Raw genomic sequence first — 18689 nt, 5'->3', positions numbered from 1 at the left:
GTGGGTGAAGCCTCAGCTGGGAAAGGCTATCTAGGACTGTGAAGCCTGGGAGGGAAGGATAAGGGTGGTGAAGGTCTGCAAGGACTTTGGGATGGGCTGGACAGAACTGGTGAGCTTGGGGAAGGGGACTACAAGACTTGCTTTCAGTGAAACTTACTTTATGTTCATAAACCAAACCCCAGAAGGGGAGTGGTAATTCAGAAGTGCCAGTCATGGGTGTTTTTCTTGATGGGTATGAAAATCAAGGTAGTGGATGCACCTGATGGCAGAGTAGGTAAGCTGCTGCTTCAGGTATATATCTGCCCATGTTCATCCCCCCAGCACGTAAATTTCCACCAGGTGCAAAGGTCTCAAACAAAATCCTAGGCACCACTGAAGCCCCAAAGTAAGTGGTGTTACTTGGATTTCAATATTGCACAAGGTGCCTGCACTAGGGTGACTCTTGCATAAGCTGAGTGAAAACCTGCATTGTATGTAAACTAAAATGTTTGTATTTTAAATAGATTAATTTGGATATAAGGGCAGCACATGGTATGTTCAAGAGAGACTGGCTCCCAGTATCTCTTTAATCTTCTCAGTAACCAAATTAAAGTCAAGACTGTGCCACGTACCCTGAAATCTCTTACTGTTGTCACTGTGTGGTGGGAAAAAGTGCAGTGCTAAATAAACTCAGGACAGTCACTCCAGCTCCTGATACTTAAAAGGTCCCATGGTCTATAACCCTTTTCATATTTTGAAGCAGTCTCCAAATACTCATGATCTGCAAGGGTTGGACTTGGTTCCAAACTTTCTCAAAGTTGAGGAGTATTTGGATCTGGGCTTTAGGTTAGGGCCCATCTCTAATGTGGACTAAACACTCATTAAACCAAAGAAGGTTTTTGTTAAATAACAAGTGCATTGTGGGAAACTGCAAATTCAGCATCTCCACATTGCTCTGCCATCACTTATACAAGTAGCCAGAGCCCCTGGCACTGCTTGGTGTCTAAAAGACTCTTGACTACTGTGTAGCAAGTAGCTATTTGAGGGTAAATCATTGCATTTTCTGTGAAGTAGGAAGACTAGTAATGGGGCACCTTTTATCCCAGCACTTTCTATAATAGGGGAAGGACCCTATGATGGGGTGTTTACTCCATACTGGCAGGAAGGGGTTAATAGGGCCCTAGGGAGGCTGTGCAGAAAGCAGACAATAGGGGAGGGGCTGCAAGGAACAGCTAATCAGGTCCCAGGAGGCCCATGTAAGAAGAGTTGTAGGGCAGAGCAGAGTCAGTTACTCCCTGGAGCTCAAGGAGGGAGGAGTGGGTGCCTAGCAGGCAGAAGGAAGCTAGCACCCTGGACAGAGCAGTGCTGCTAGCAGGGACCAGGGGAGCTAGAGAAGAGCTCCTGGCTGGCTGCTGGGAGTTGCAGGCTGAGCCCTGAGGCAAGGATGAAGAGGGTGCTGGGTCCACTGGGGAAGTGGCTGAATAATTGAATAATAATAAAGTCGCTGCTGGGGAAGTGGCGGAACAGTTGGACTGCAACACTCGCCCCCGGAAGCAGGGAGCACAGATCACGACATGGCCGCAGGGTTGTGTCATGAAGAGAATGCCACATTCCTTGGAGTGACGTGGGTCCAGGAGCAGAAGTGATGGCAGGCGAGGCACCACCGGGCGTGGATGTAGTGACGTGTGGCGCTAATCCCCAAGATGATCAGCGGGAGGCACCAGCATGGTGAGTGGAGCCCTGTCACAGACCCCAAGATCCAACACTCAGAGGTGGGCAACTGGAGTTAAGCTCCTAAATAAGTGGCCTGACCTTAAAAATGCTGAGCACGCCTCAGTGTCAAAGGGTGCTGCTGGTGCTCAGTGCCTCTGAAAAATCAGGTCGCTGACCTAAGTGCCTGGGTTTGGGCTCCTAAGTGTGAAAATGTTGTTGGTTGAAGTCCCCTTGTGCTGGCAGCGAGTGAGAGCCCTGTACCGTGTTAGTGTTGTGTGCCTGGCTTGCATGGTGCCATGAACCAAGCTAACTTATTACACAGTGTATTAGAATACGCCTGCAGCCCTGCCTGCTGTGCGAGATTTCTGTATTCCAAGTGGGAGAAGCCTTTTCTGTCCTGAGTCCACTGCAGGTGTTACCCAAGAGAACTGCACAGGCTATGTTCTGCTCCAGGGTGTCAGAGGAACTAGGAGTTACTTGTATTGCATAGTAGGAGAGCCAAGCTTTGGGATTTGGCTCCTTCTGCAGCTTGAAGACAGTCCTTCATCCTCTAAAAAGCTCCTAGGTAACAATGAGATCTATACTGTGTTGAGAAGACAGATTAGCATCAATAGACTTTAAATGCTGAAATAGTTAAACATATTGATCTCCACTGCAATCCTGTTGGCTCCTGCCCCTGAGAAATTCAGGCTTTAAATTGTTTTGCCTTCTCTTCCTCTAAGAATGAGATTAGCAGAAGTACAAATACTCTTAGACATTCAATAAAAGCTGATTTTTTAAAAAAAAAATTCTATGACCACACATCCAGTTGAACAAAGTCCCTTGTCAAATCACTTTCAACAACTCCAGTTGAATCAATGCTATTTTATCGCATCATCTATGTACATAATCAGCTTGCGCTCACTAATGACATATGGCCAGATCCTCACCTTGTGTAAATTTGCATGGTTACCTTGAAGTCAATGGAGTTAGGGTGAATTACACCAGCTAAGGATCTGATCTGCTTCTGAAGTAGCCATTTAACAAAAGGTTTTACTGTAGGTCCCACAAAGGTAGATTGTAATGATGTCTTCCCGGGTCCACTTGAGTGCCTCCCACTTCTTTGTCACTCACCAGACTGCTGGCTCTGTGTTTTAAGACTCTGGAGTCCATGCACAGTGTTTGTCTTAAGGTCCTTAGAGGATCTGTACTCCGAGAGTTTGTCTATCTAGTGCGCCATCCTGACTGTTTACACTATACAGTCCATTGCCCAGGACCCTGGAACCAATGCTGACCCCACATGTTCCTCTGTATCTTAAACACATTCTCTCCCAAAATCTCACTGATGATATGAGCCTTCTGCATTGCATATTAACACTCTCAGGTGACCTGTGATTAGGTGTAGTACATACAGGACTCGAACACACAGCATTGTTCTTCAGTAGCATAACAAATACACAGATATACCAAAATAATAAATCTGATGTGTGGTTCTCTGCCTCAGTTTCCTCTCCACTCAAGAATATTCTTTGAGGTGGCGTCAGGGTCATCTGAGGCTCTTCAATGTCCTTCTGTTGTAGTGGTTGGGTGGGTTCTGAAACATGGAGCCTTCTCCCTTAGCTTGCCTCCTTTGACTATGGCTGGTCGGTCCCCTTCCCTTCTCCTGCCCTAACTTCTTGTGTGTGAGTCTTTTCCCCTGTGAGTCCTTTTTAAACACCTGTTTAGTCACTTCTGTCTTGTTGGCCTCCTTGGAGAATTTCCACTCCCTCCGTTTGCACCTGCCTTTCGACAAGAGGAGGAAGTATCTTCTCCCAGCTTAGGCAACCCTTCTTAGGATATCTATTGGCTGATCAAGGAACAATCCTTTATAATTGGGCACTCCTCATTGTCTTAGGTCTGGCGTCTACCCGTTGTAGATCCTATCGGCAATGGTGGCTACCCAGTGGCAGAGGCGCATTTGTGAAAAAATAGTTTGATGTCAACAACTGCATAATAATGCCATGATATCAACCTCAATTCATACATGTGACTTACGTTTCCAAAATCGTGTCAATCTATTCCCATTGATACGCCACTTTACTTTGCACAAATAAATCAAACATCCTTAGTGTGTTGGCTGTATTTCTAGTATAACTTCACCATCAATCTACTGTGATCAACAATCTTAAAAATCCACCAGCACCTTTGAGGCAGCACCCTAGTTTGTGTGTCCCTGCCCCCTCTTTTTTATATCACTAGTGTATTTGGATACAGTAATTGGAATGTTTCCAGCAGCAATTCATGTTTTAGAAAAATCACACGTCTTAAATGTAAATAATTGTTCAATCTCCTGATCGGGTTTGGTTTTTCAAACAACAGAGTAACCAGTAGGGGCTTCTAATGCTTCAGGACAAATCAATTTCTGTAATCAGCAGTGTGTTCCTCTAGCCACTTCTAATGATTCTGGGCTAAATCCAATGTAACCTTGTCTGTATTGTTGAAATGTCTCTTACTGGGTGACCTCAGTAAAAACAAGCTTATGTTCGCTCTTATATTTGAATTTGTTGGTATGTAGACTTGTTAGTGAAGCTGAAAAGGGGCTGTTTGGATGGGTGCTTAGAGCAAAGCAGTTGGGAGCTTGGATAATCATAAAGGCCAATCTGAGCTGAAGGTTTTGACTTCCCTGTGTGACCGCTGGTAAGTCACTTGACCTTTCTGTACAGAATGGTATGTGTACACTGCCATCATGGGGCGTCATTGCAGCGTGTGTAGATGTACCGAGCTAGCTTTAATCTAGCTAGTTTGGGTACAAGTTTGTGCAGCTTGTTTAAAAGAGCACAGAGTAGCGGATCTAGGGATTAGCTTGATTAAAATGGAGGTGTCCCGGGGAAAACCCTAGAAGCATTTGCATTGTGTTTTGTTTCTCCTGTGTTCTTAGATTCTGAACTCTCAGAGCAAGGACTATTCTGAAATATTTAGAAAGGGCCTGGCATGGAGTGGGTGCTAATGCAAATAAATACCTGCAAGTCTCATTGCATTTTTCTTCCTTTGGTCAATCTCACGTTTAGATAGACAGGGGAATTGGATCTTCAGTTTTATATGCACACATTGGCAGCCCCGGGCTTATTTTATTGTATCCTGAGCCTCACAGATAAACATCCGAGATCTAGGGAGTGTTCCCAATTGAGTTGGGTAGGCTGGCATGTACTGTAAGTTGCCATATATTCCTTCTCTATCTCCTACACGGTATTCCAAGTAACAAACCATGTGAACGGGATCACAGAAATGCATTACAGGTAGGCCCGTAATGAAAATCAGTACAACTAGATTGTTCTCTGATTTATGTAAACCATATTAAGGCCTCCCAGAAATGTACCCTGTTGTGTTTGATGTCTAGTTAATAATCACCTCTTGGGTGACTGAGTTGTTTGTGATCACCTTGCCTGAGATAGGTTTCACTAGACCTGAGAAAGTGCGTTAATATTCCATAACGTGGCCTGTTAATGAACAATGCATCACAAATAGCAACCTGCAAAAAAAAGGCTTTAGAATCCTTTTTTTTTTCCCCCTCCACAGGAACCCACTGCTCAAGGCATGTTGGTAGATTTCCAGCCTCGTTCCACTGTAGCAGGAGCATGGTGAAAAGTAGTAGGCAGCCTCCTTTGTTCTACAGTTCATTCCTATGGTGCCTTGCTTTGCCTTATTGATAGGCTGGGATGTGGAATGTCTTTTCGCTGCCATGATATAATCTGATTGTGTTCCTGCATGGACACTACCTTTTTATATACAATTGTAATAAAAAGATGAATAGTGTTGCTGCAGTGCATGAGGTATTACAACATTAACGATGCAGTCTGTCTTCTGCAGCCACGGCAGCAAAGAAAGAATTATACTGTCCTTCCCGGGCATAATTTCAGCACCAGCTGTGTGGACTGTAAAGATACTCCCAGATACAACAAGTATCCCCATCTCCCCCTTGCTTGTATTTAGATGATCTAGCACAGATCTTTCTATATACAAATATGTGGGTAAGATATATGCCAAATGTTCTTTGTGAATCAGAAATAAATGCATGGTTTGTGCATAATCACTTTAGAAAAAATAATCTAAATTTTCTTCCTGATGAATTCAAGTAGGATGATGCTTGTTAGCATTTTGGCAATTGTAGAAATTTGAGATGGAAAAGACTTGTTGGCAAAATGCTACAGAAGACTGTAATTTTGAGTTCCCTGAGATGGTTTTGAGATATTCTAAGTCGGACCCCTGAAATTAGAGAATACTTCTGAAAATTTTGGCCACATGTAGCACAGATTACTTCCGAAGGCATCCGTAAGAGGCTCAAGAATGGGTGAAGAGTACACAGTGGCCAATGTAGTTTTGTTCAGTACAGTGAATCAAATTCAGACCTAGTATCAGTGGATGCATCTCTGATGTAGAGTTGGTCAGGAATTTTTTGACGCACTCTCCTTTTGCAAAAAAATAAAAATAGTGAGGTGTCAGAATCAGTGTTCATGAAATGGTTTTGACAAATCTCCTGGCTCAAAACATTATTTAAAAATGTTGAAATTGTCCAAATGCTACATTTTAACACTTCAGAAAATATTTTGATTTTTTTTAGATGAAATGTTATTAGATTTAGACTAAAGGAAAGAAGAGAGTCAAAATTGAAACGAAACATTTTGAATTTACTGCAGTAAAACATTTTGTTGGACCCGAAGCAAACTCTTTTTTTCAGATGCGTGGTTCAAAAAGCACCAAGTTCAACTGCTGTCCTGATTTGAGGATGGGAAAATGTGGATACCTCAGATTCTTTGCAGGATGGGAAAATAGTGTCCCATCCAGCTGTTCTCCGAAGCCTTTTACTTACAGCATTAGGTTTGCAAAATAAGTCTCTAATTGGCACCCGTACGTGCCTCATTATGGATGGTGCTATGCACCCAGTGGATTCAGTATGAGTTAAAGACACTCAACATCCTGCAGGTGTTTCCCAGGGTTCTAACCCAGTCTCTTCCTGCCTGGGGTGCGGACTCATGTTCCCGTGTCTGTTCTTTTTCTCTGTAGCCTACTTCCACCATTTCTCTGTCACTTGAAACAAGGGGAAGCCAGGACACACAGCTGCTGCAATCTCAGCCAGCAGGGGGCGTTTTTTGCATGACACAGCCACTGATCTGCAGCACATTAATTAGCTGATTACACTGCTAACTCAACATGAAGCTGTGTTATTCATGCACAAACTCTGTTAAAATAACGCTAAGTGATCTGGCTTAACACAGCACAAGGTCTGACTAATTCCAGCCTGGACTGGCTGCAGCTGTCAGAGGATTATTTTGCTCCTTTAGAAAACAAATGACAGTCATTTTACCCCAGTTCTTGATAGATCCTCTTTAATAGGTTCATTAGTGCAAATTTGTGCAAGCTGCAGTCTTCGGAATGAAATGCTGCCCTTTGATCTGGCTAAACTTGGTAGCAACCAGGGGCGGCTCTAGGCACCAGCAAAACAAGCTGGTGCCTAGGGCGGCAAAATCTAGGGGGCGTCCCCTGCCGCCGGGGGGGGGGCGGCAGGCTGGGCCAGCAGACCTGCCGCAGTCATGCCTGTGGGAGCTCCACCGGAGCCCCGGGACGACTGGACCTGCCGCAGGCATGACTGCGGACGGGGCGCTCGTCCCGCGGCTCGGCTGCACCTCCCGCAGGCATGACTGCGGCAGCTCAAGTGGAGCCGCTGGAGCCGCGAACCGTCTGCAGCCGCGGGAGTTCCAGCCGAGCCACGCGGGACCAGCGGTCCCTCTGCAGTCATGACCGCGGGAGGTCCGCGGCTCCCGCGGCTCCGGGGCGCCTCCCGCGCATGACTGCTTGGGGCGGCCAAAAACGTAGAGCCGCCCCTGGTAGCAACATAATATTTAGCACACTAAAAGCAGGGTCCCTTCCTAACCTGCCCTAGAAACACAGTTCACACACTATAAAATGCAAACGTGTGCTTCTTCCTGACCTTGGTTTATTAATAAAGAAAACAGCAATAAGATAACAAAGTTCTGCTGGTGCCTTGCCAGATTTAGCTGCTCTGAGGGTTCCTCCCTGCAAGACTGCTCAGCCCACATCCTATATCCTCTCTCCATCTCCCTTAAATCCAACTGGGGAAAAATTATGTCCTCAGTAGAACTCCCTGAACCCTTTTTCAGGGGAATAAACTCCTGCAAACTGGGCAGTTATTTCAGGCAAACACTGCCAATTGGATTTTTGTTACACCAGTTTCTATGCTGATAGCATTTCATATGCTTAAATGGAGTCACTCCAGTGTAAGTGAGGGGAGAACCAGGACCATAGTTCTTTTCATTTTCAAATTGCGTTACCAATGTGTGGCTAAGTTCTGTGCTGGCTTGGAGCCTTGTGGAACTTCAAAGGGTGTACACTGGCTCTCAGTGCAGGATCTGGACCAATACTAGCTAGCTTTGCCCCCTTGTGAGGCAAGTAATATTATTACCCCCATTTACAGAAGGGGGAAAACTGGGCCAGAGTGGTGAAGTTTCCATTGGCCTCAGTAAGAGTTAGAATAGAACTCGGGACTTCCAGGCTGCCATTCCTCTGATCAGGCCACTAGACAGTACCCCTCTACATTTATTGTATTATGTATGCAGCTCATGCTGTGCATATATATCAATAATTTGGAAGAATATATTTCCCTGGCCCTACATACCCTCTCTCTTACAGTGTCTTGGGACTGGTTCAATAGTCTTTTTAAAAACCCTCTCATTTTGAAATGACCAACCAACTTTCTCTTTAGTTGCACAGAAATACCAATAGGAAATGCGGGTTCAATCCTGCAAGAGACTGAGCACCCTCAATTCCCATTACTTCATGGAAAGTGGGAATTGAGGGTGCTCAGCACCTCACAGGAGGCAGTTGGCACCTTGTGGTTCTGGCCTTTAAGGATATGTCTTCACTGCAGTCAGGAGGGATGATTGCAGCATGGATAGGTTAAAATAACAGTGTAGTTGCAGCGGCGTGGGCTACTTGCCTGAGTAATATTTCCCCCACCCCCTCCAGACTCAAGGTATGTACTCGCCATGGGCTAGCCCTCCCCACACTGTTATTTTTAGCAATCTAGCTCGATCCAAGCTCGCTTGGCTATGCCTACCCATGCTCGCCAGCTGACTGTAGGCATCTGAGCTGCCAGAGGCGAGTAATGCATGTTTACAAGGGTCGCTTTGCTTTGCCCGTTTGTGTAAATGAATGTGTGAGAAAGTGGGAGGGTGAGTGACAGGGTGGGATGTGAGACTAGAAATGGTTCATTATCTGTCCTTTATGGAAACTGCCGCCTCATTTTTTGCAGGAAACCACACGTGTGATTAACAGTTACCAGGTACCGGCTGCCGGGCAGCTTGGAGTCTCAGATTCTTCTTTTTCTCACCCATCTTCTTTTTCTCACCCATCAGCTCTGACCCTTAGCTCAAGCAGAACCTTTGCATTAAGGCTTTCATTATAAATCAGATGTAAGCACTGACTGTGGACAGCAAGTGAGTTAGCGTCCTCATGGCCCACAATCATGTGCAGAAAATAGAGAGAGATTGGGGGGGGGGGGAAGCCATCTGCGATATACATCTCAGTCATTTAGTGTTGCACTCAAATTGCTTAAGGCTGGAAACGCAAACTATTAAGATAAGTTGACTTCAGAGTAGATTGGCCATTGGTAGGACACACAGACACGCCCCCCCCCCCGGTAATAAACGCATTCAGTGGTCAGTATAAATGGGAGGGGAATGTGGTTGCTTGTTAATAACACATCCCACCTGCAGATCTGAAAGTGCTTTACGAAGGAGGTTAAGCCCCAATACCCTCATTTGACTGCTGGGAACCGAACCCCCAAGAGAATGAAGTGATTATGACTTTCCCAAATGACGCTGGAGACCAGCTGGGAATCGAAGATGATCTCTTGGCTTCCACTTCCCTGCCCTGCCCACTGGACAACACAACTTCCCCACTGGATAACAGAGAATTCTGAGCCACACTTATTAAGGAAACACCACGTTTTGTGGTATGCTGCTATGCCATGGAGCCCTCTCAGTTCCCTTTCTCATTGTGTCACATTGCGTCAGTGCTTCCATCCTGCTCTGATTTCTCCTTCGTACCCACAGGTTCATTTACAGCTGTTTCCCAGCACCTCTCTCTCTCTTTCATCCATCTGAGATGCAGAGAGGAATGCTGTGTGGGTGGCAGTCCCTACCGCTGACAGCAGCTGGGCATCGAATCTAAGAAGAGTAGACGGAGGGAGGTGTGAGCAAGATCTGATTCAACAGAGCCCAAAGACGCAGCCCAAAGTACTTGCTTGCCTAGGCAGCACAAGACACAGGCGTCACTTAAGGGCTTAAATGCTTTGCGGGCTCTCTGTGCAGGGATGACTTGCCCATGGTCACACACGGAGGCTAGGGACTGATCCCAGATATCCTGAATCTTAGTCCTGTGCCTTAACCACGTGGATGGCTGAGAGGGCGAATTATGGACTAAGGAACATTTAACTGGTTTGAAACGAACCAGTGGCGGTTGTGATGGAAAAGCACTTACCTGGCGGCCTACGTGAAATGGGTTGGCAGCCTAGTTCCTACCGAACAGGTATCCACAATACAAAAGCAACACTGCACATGTCACCGACTAGCTAAGTGAAGTGAGGCCTAACTCTCGATGGCATTTCTCTGTCTCTTATGCACTGACTTTGAAATATCACCTCCGATCAATTTCAAGGAAAGTTGGAGGCATCGCTGGGCAGAATCCTACTGATCCCGATGGCAACTGGGAACCCTGACCGCTGCACACGGTGCTCACTTGGTGCGGCAGGCCGAGGGTCATTGTGACATCAGCGATAACTCAGCCTGTCGTCATCCTCTCCCTCCTATTATTTTCATTCTTCCGTCCCACTGGTTGAAATGAATTGGCAAATGAATGCGGGTCGGGACTAAGGTGCTTTGCCAGAATTGGGGCTCTGGGGGCGGTTCAGAACCGGAATATCTGGGGCTGCTTCGGATCAGGAGCTGTATTGGCTGAGTGGGAGGAGGCTGGAGATTTGTCCTGTGACTCCCTCCTTGCCTGGCTCAGGTGGGATCATTTACCTCTGCCCAGTCACAACTGTCTTAGTTCCTCTAAGCAGGGCCCATTTGGTGCTGCAAGCAGAGAAGTTACTTGAGGGAGCGAGGGATGACTGGTTGAGTTGCCTCTGATATCCCAATACTCCTGCTCTGGCTCCTCTGCCTGCAGCACCACTTGGGTCCAGTTAAAGGGAGGTTGTTGCTGTGAAACCAATAAAACAACAAAGAGAAGAATGGGAGCGACTTAGACGACGTAACAATACAGTGGCAGAATTCTGTAAAATTGCTACAGATTGAGGGATACAGACTGTATTCCTGCCTCTCCCACCGTCTCTGCATGAATCCACAATGACGTAATGAGCCTCCTGGTACTATTACAGTTAGGTTAATTCTTGCTTGGCGCCATAGTGAGCATTTTAGCTTAACCCTAAATGCAGATGGAACTTCATCTGTAAATCCCAACAACAGGCAAGTGACATGGTCTGCTCTTTCCTCTTACACAGAACTTTTCAAATGCAGTTGAGGCTCAATGGATTCTTAGCTGGTCTAAATAGCCAGAGCTTCATAGACTTTAATGTTTATTTGTCTGACCTCCAAGAGCCTATACTTCAGTGGAAGCCTTATTAAACCCTTTATGTAAGTTTCATTTGCATATTTGCAATTCAGTGTCCGCTATGAGTGTTCTGCTTTGAAGACCCCTGATCAAACCTGACTGGATAACCCATGAGTACAGACAAATAGACAAATCAAGTGTGTTTTGGCAACATATAACTCCGGCACATAGCTGGCATTTCTTGGTAAACAAAATCTAAACGGAACAGTGTGTTCTCATTAAAATGTAAGCCTGTACATTGTTGTAATAATGAACTGACCAGTCTCTCTCCCTGTCTCTGCTATATTTTGTATCTTAATAAGGGAACCCTCTGAGAGTAGGGGCATCTTTTTTTCACCCGACAAAACTTCTCCTTAGAACTGACATTGAATGACGACTGAAACTGCAATCTGCAGTGTAGTGAAATGAGTGGGGACTTTCATTCTCTGTTGCTGTCCACGGAGTTTCATTACCTCTTACTTCACAGTGGGATAGATTGTGGCTTTCAGCACAGCCTCAGCAAGGAGGGGCCTGGGAGCTGCACCACCCCAGAAGTAGCCCTCGGAGGCACTGTGATGCCCGAGTCACAATTCTGCCACTTCTTCCTATAGGTGGAGTTGGTGTAGCGATTGGTTGCTGGCCTATATCAGCAGCTAATGACACTCACCCCCAGTCAGCTGAGCAGTGCTGGCCATTGAATAGGAGTAATCTAGCTGCAGCTTTGTCTGTTTGCCTCTATACCTGCCCTAGAGGGGAATAGGTGTATGCATAGACTGTCATACTCCATCACACCTGGATCTAACGGGCCATCTTACCCCTGCATGCCTATATAGGGGTATAAGGTCTGTGTTCCCCTCCCATCCCTAAATTCAACCCTGGTATAACTCCTCCTCAGGGAATTTGGCCCCTGGTGTTTTGTACAATTACTGTTCACACCAACCAAAGATCCAGGGCCTCCTTGTGTGAGGCGCAGTACAGACCAAAGACAAGGAAGACAATCCCAAAAGACCGACCCTTTTATTTCACTCCTATTTTCTGGAACAGGATCTTTTCAAACCTATCTCCGGAGATGGATTTTTCGGGGAGTGATATTATTCTACCGGCGGTGGTTGGTTTTTTGGCAGCGCTTTGTCTGGAGATTTGGTCCCGGCAGCATATTGGTATCCTAAGGCTATCTAATTATTTTGCTTCTCTGGGCACACCTAGAGGACGTGCTCCATCTGAAAGCAATGGCAAAACTCCCATTGACCTCACCCAGGCGACAGGGTCTGGCCCTGATAGCACACGACAGAAACCAATTCCACAGTCAAACACTAGGCCCCAGTCCCTGCAAGACACGGAGCTCTCTGGCAGAAGCTAACAAGAAGGGAGAGGGCTCAGCAGTGTGCAGGATCAGGCTCTCACATACTTAGCACAGTGTGCTCTGACACTTCATTCCCCAGTGCCTTTGTCACAGAGCCCCAGAGAAGTACTTAATTTTGGATATTACAGATGGTGCCAAAGATTCATCTTCCCTGGAGCTTTTGTGTTTTTTAGTTTTAGTTGATTGATTAGAGTGACTTGGCTATTACTGTTTTGAAGGGAACATTCTCCCTCCCCTCCCACCCCTTGGTTTCAGTTATACAGAATACTCCTGGGGCAGGAAAATGTCACAGCAGACAAATTGTTTCTGGAGAGGCTGCCATAAGAACCCAACGGCAGAGGCGAGATGTTCTGTAACAACACGTCCCCAGTGAAATGCCGTGTTCCTAATTTAGCTGGTGCTCGTGGGTGGCCCAGGGGTGCTGCTGGTCAGCATTGAGGTGTGTTGCTTGAACTGTGCTGGGGCAACAAAACATGTCCTATGGGCCTGAGCCAAAGCCCAGTGAAATCGGTGAAAAGACTCTCATTGACTTCAATGGGTTTAGGATCAGGTCCTGTGTGTGACTCTAACTCTCCTATCGTTGTTTTGTCAAGGTTTCAAAGCTATTTTTCGGATTGTTCTTTTCCATCAGAAAAACTGTACTGCAAACAAGACCATCCTAATCATTCTCTTTCATAGCAAAGGCATTTTGATTTGCCAGTGGTAATAGCCTTGAATTAGGATGATATTGAATGACTGGCAAATGAAATAGCGCCCACAGAATTAAAGTCCAGCGAGTCAGAGTTCTAAGACGCTTTGCACAGCCACCGCGACTAGTAGGGGAGTTTATTACTAGCAGGTGCCATTCAGATGTCCTTTGCTTTTGGTGTTTATGTTTGGAAAACCTTAAGCCTAAGGCTATTCAGATTCCTGTTGGTTGCTGTCCTGAGTAATTCTGTGTATTTGGAGCCAGCCTGTGAGAGAGTCTGCAGTAGTCTGTCCTGAAGGCACAGATGAAATTTCTCTGTTTTGGGGTCTGATTGATTAACCCAAACCTATTGGACAGAAAGGCTCCTGTTGTTGTTATGATAGGTGCTTTGCAAACATGATGAGAGACAGGCCCTAATCCAAAGAATTTACCGTGAAAACAGCAAAGACAGACAAAAAGTGGAGACAGAAAACAAGGCACAGAGGGGGGAAGTGACTTGCCAAGGTCACACAGTAAATTGTGACAGAGCCAGGAACAGAGTCCAAATCTCCTGCTTCCCAATCTGGTGTCGTCATCCCTAAATCACACTGACATTAACGGGCTTTGGATCAGGCCCTAAATTAGCAGTGGCTTCACTTGTCTACTGTCCCCTTACTCTCTATTTATACATCACGTACTTGTAAATATAAGGATTGGAATTCAGGATAAACCAGAAATAATTGCAGCTTAAAACCCTTTGAGCTTAAGTTCTTAGAACAAAACTGCTTGTTTTCTTTATTCTGTGAGCTGCTGTTTCTGGCGAGGTTGCTAGGGATCTGTTGGTGTTTCCTGCTGCTTCAGTAGGTACAATAACAAATAGTTAGATTGCAGCAGTGTAAAAAATATAAATTCCTCTAGTGCACATAGATGTTCAGGCAGATTCTTAGCTGGTGTAACCAATGGAGGAGCGATACCAATTTACACCCCTGAGAGCCAGCCTGGGTACACCCGTTTATTCATATATTGCCAGTGTGCCTGGCCATCAGGCCTATCTTCAGCGTCTTGAGCCTGGGAGGAGGAAGAATTTTCTTCTTGAGGATGCTACTGTTCCATTTTCTTCTTCCATTGATGTACTAAAGCTGTAACTCCTTCAAGGCAGTTGTGACACTATTATTGCTGTCTGGGTATGCAGGCGCTGCTAACGTCTGGAGGAGAATTTAGCATCCTTGGAGACGATGGATATCTGTCATTTAAAGTCATAGGGCCAGACTTCATTTTGCTCCACTGGTGTAAATCCAGTGCAACTCCAGAGTCAATACATTATTCTGGATTCACGCTGGTGCCACTGAGATCTGAATTTGACCCTTCTGCAAAGCCTCAGCAAATAAAAATCTCATGCAGATGCTAACTGGGCCAAATTCTGTAATTCCATTGACTTCAGTGGCAGTTTTACTTGAGTAAGAAGTTAGGGTTAGAGGATGTGGATATTTGGTATTAAGGATTTAAGTTCTATTTTCCCTTGTTGTTCCTTTTAAAATACCTAGTGCAAAAAGGGTGCAATTTCATATATAAACTTAATCTATGTATTAACTGGTAAAAATCTAGAGCAAGTCCACTGACTTCAGTGGAGGAACTCTGGATTTACACCAGTGTAACAGAGCAGAATTTGGCTTTTCATCTTATACCTTAGAGGCATGATTGGGTGGAATAAATGATGCCAGTATTTTGAGAGAATCTGTATGAGGTTTTTATTTTTTTCCTCAGCATGTTTTGTGTATGGGTGTTAAATACACACACTCATGCACACCCAGAAAATAGGTACATATGCATATCTGCAAGGGCACTCAGAAGGCCAGACCCTCAGAAGGTATAAATGAGCATATTTCCATTGAATTCAGTGGGATTATACTAATTTATATCAGATGAAGATCTGCCCAAAGTATTTAATGCAGTGTCTGGCTTTTACTCTGTTAGCCTTATATCAAGAGACTCTGGCCCAGCACAGAGCCCTGTGGGGAAGGGGAAAGGGTTACTTTGCATTCTGAATTCATTCTCTGTAGGCTGGAACATTTAATGATCCAATGAAAATTTGCTAGATTTGAAAGCAGATACTGTCTGAATACTGATCAGAGTGATGCATTCTTGCCCCTAGCATGTGTCCCCTCCTCTTTACACGTGTACTCTAGAAAAAACAGCTTTGTCCTTTTGTAATATGGATCACTGTCTGTACAGTACTTTGCTGATGCTTTGGACCCTGTAAAAGGAACGTGTGATTTGAACAGCCCCAGCTTTTACACGATGAAAACTGTACGGAGAAGGGAAACAGTCGTTTGCCGATGAAACAGCCTATTGTTTTGAACACTGAGCTTGCTTCAGAGCACGGGCCAGGTGAGAATCTGTTGTACCTGGCAAAGTGTAAATGGTGACAAAGGACAGAGATGCGGAGAAGAGGGTGGTGATAGGGAAACCTTTGGTGTGATTTTCTTGATGCTGCTGCCGTTTGGTAATTTAGACTTTTGTATGCAGCTAAAGGTCAACATTTACATTTAAATAGAGTTTTGAAATCAGATCACAAAAGGGCCGTAGACTTTTTTTCCTAATATATCGTTGGTAGTTTGCAGCTATGCACTTCTTCTTTCACTAGGGCTGGGAACAGGAACTTGGGACGAGACCCGAACTGGCTGCAGCTGCTCAGTACAGGTGGGTTGGACAGTCAGACGGGAAAGTGCAATGTCCTGCTTTTGGAGTGGTATTTTTGGTGCCCTGTTATTTAAAGCGGTTGGGAAGATGCTTTGATGGGAGTGCATGATACAGCACCCAAAGACTGACAAACCTGCTCAGTGCTATGGCTTTGTTAGGCCAGCTGCAGTATCTGGATTAGAAGATGAAAGCAGAAGAGGGGAGAAGGATTATTTAGGATTGCACAAAAGGGTGTAACCCAAAGGAACTGGGGATGAGAAATATGAAAGTGTAATAAGAGGCGGTGTAATCCTTCCTGTTCATTCATATGAACCTAATCCAAAGTCCACTGTAGTCAATGGTGGGTTTGTTTTTTTTCCCCACTGGGAAATCAGGCCATAGTAGGGGTGGGCAAACTTTTTGGCCCGAGGACCACATCTGGGTGGGGAAATTGTATGCAGGGTCGTGAATGTAGGGCTGGCGCAGGGGGATGGGGTGCAGGAGGCGGTGTGGTGGGAGGCGGCTCAGGGAAGGGGGTTGGGGGGCGGAACGCAGGAGGGGTTCGGGGTGCAGGCTCCGGCCTGGCTCCACTTCCTCGAGCGGCTCCGGGTTGGCAGCAGCGTGCAGCGAGGCTAAGGCAGGCTCTCGGAAGTGGCCAGCATGTCCGGCAGTGGCTCCTGGGGGTGAGGTGAGGTGGGGCAGGCGGCTCTGCCACACGCTGCCCTTGCCTGTGGGTACCGCCCTCAAAGCCCCCATTGGCCGCGGTTCCCTGTTCCCGGCCAATGGGAGCTGCAGGGATGGAGGGGAGGGCGGTGCCTGCAGGCAAAGGCAGCGCATGGAGTCCTCTGCTCCTCCTCCCCCAGAGGCTGCAGGGACGTGGTGCCGGCTGCTTCCCGGAGCGGCGTGGGGCCAGGGCAGACATGGAGCCTGCCTTAGCCCTGCTGTGCCACGGGGCTGGCAAGCCCACGGGCTGGAGTGAAAGCCCTGACGGCCCATAGTTTGCCCTCCCCTGCCATAGGCCCTTATGGAAAAATCCTATAGAACTTAATAGGGATGAAATTAATAGGGTTTTACAGAAATTTAATTGGGTTCCATTAAATCTTTACAAATCTATAGGGCCAGATCTTCAGTTGGATGAAATCAGTAGTGATGTTCTGATTCACACCAGCTGAGTTTAATACCAGTGGGTGAGGTCCTTCCTATAGGTTTTTTATTTTTAAACTGTCCTGTAGCATTCTATAACAAGGCTAGAATTCTATTCAATTCCATAGGATGGCTCAGAAAACCCACAGCAAGGTGGTTGTTGTCTGTTAAATTCTATAGGGCTTTTCCACAAGAGGAGTCTGTCATCAACTGACAGGCCTTGTTTGAACAGCAAGCTTCTGATTTCAGTGTGATGCTAAGGACAAGCTGGCATGGAAATGCCTCACTCAGCTGGTGGCACAGTGATCCCTTAACCTTGGCTTCACCTCAGGCGGCCCAAAAACGTATGCTCCACTACTAGGAGACATACGGTCCTCGCGCAGTATATTGAAAAGTATGAGAAAAAGGAAACTGAAGTTTTCAAGTTTTTTTTTTTTTTAAAAAAGAAGACAAGTTAACAGCAGCCGGCCCAAAGGAGAAGCCCCCTCTGTAATCAGCGCTTGCACAGAACTTTAGAGCAGGCTTACAGGAAGTGGTGAGAGTGGCTTTCCTCCCCCGGAGCTTGAACTAAAGGCACGGAATAGCTGGAGGGAGCACACTTCATGCACCGGCTGTGCCCACTGGCAGAAGTGCCCCGTCTTCCTTTTCGGCTGCAAGCAGGGGGCCAAGGTATATGTGCAGCCGTGCAGGAGGGACATTGCCAGCGACGCTAGGAGGAGTGAGCACTGCCAAGCAGCCACGATGTTTCATAGGAAACGTAGCGTCTCGTTCGGAGGTTACGGATGGTGGGTGATTTTTACCATTCACTCTGTGGGGCAATGGACGGGGGGGGGGGGAGGGTTTTTTGTTCCGTCTTTGGTTTCTCTGAGGTAATTTAAAGGGGAAAACCCTTTGGTGTTGATAGTGTCCTGCTTTGAAGTAGAACCTCCAAAGGAAAGTGTCTTCCTTGTGCATTGTGAGAAGGGAAATATCTGAATGCTTTTGATTTAGACCAGGGGTGGCCAACCTGAGAAGGAGCCAGAATTTACCAATGTACACTGCCAAAGAGCCACAGCAATACAGCTCCCCCACCCTACTCCCAGCGGCTCCCACCCACCGGCAGCCCCACTGATCAGCACCTCCCAATCAGCTGTTTTGTGGTGTGCAGTAGGCTGCGGGGGAGGGGGAGGAGAGGGAGGAGCAAGGGCACGGCAGGCTCAGGGGATGGGGCAGGAAGGGGTGGAGTGGGGGCAGGGTCTGTGGCAGAGCCAGGGGTCGAGCAGTGAGCACCCCCCGGCACATTGGAAAGTTGGCGCCTGTAGCTCCAGCCCCGGAGTCGGTGCCTATACAAGGAGCCGCATATTAACTTCTGAAGAGCCGCATGTGGCTCCGGAGCCATAGGTTGGCCACCCCTGATTTAGGGACTTGGTTTCCTTTGATTCCCCTCCTTGTGAGATTTGAAAGGGGCAGCCTCTCTTAGCGTAGCGGTTTGGTGCTTTACGGTCCATTCACCTTTTGGCACGAACACATTGTTCACGTAAA

General features: G+C 46.5%; 1 protein-coding gene and 1 long non-coding RNA gene across 6 annotated transcripts in view; one reads left to right on the top strand and one right to left on the bottom strand.

Annotated features, from left to right (window-relative positions):
• RAP1GAP2 (RAP1 GTPase activating protein 2) overlaps positions 1–18689 on the top strand; it is a 294972-nt gene that overhangs the window by 68112 nt on the left and 208171 nt on the right. The gene's annotated exons all lie outside the window — the stretch shown is intronic.
• Positions 9641–10486, bottom strand: LOC120387366. The gene is made up of 2 exons (XR_005590138.1): positions 10207–10486; positions 9641–9893 (listed from the first exon to the last, which is right to left on the bottom strand). It is a non-coding gene; the product is annotated as an uncharacterized LOC120387366 (long non-coding RNA).

This window comes from Mauremys reevesii, linkage group 20, assembly GCF_016161935.1.
Source record: "Mauremys reevesii isolate NIE-2019 linkage group 20, ASM1616193v1, whole genome shotgun sequence".
Taxonomy (NCBI): domain Eukaryota; kingdom Metazoa; phylum Chordata; order Testudines; family Geoemydidae; genus Mauremys; species Mauremys reevesii.
The sequence above is the reverse complement of the archived record's forward strand: the minus strand, read 5'-3'. Positions and strand labels throughout refer to the sequence as shown.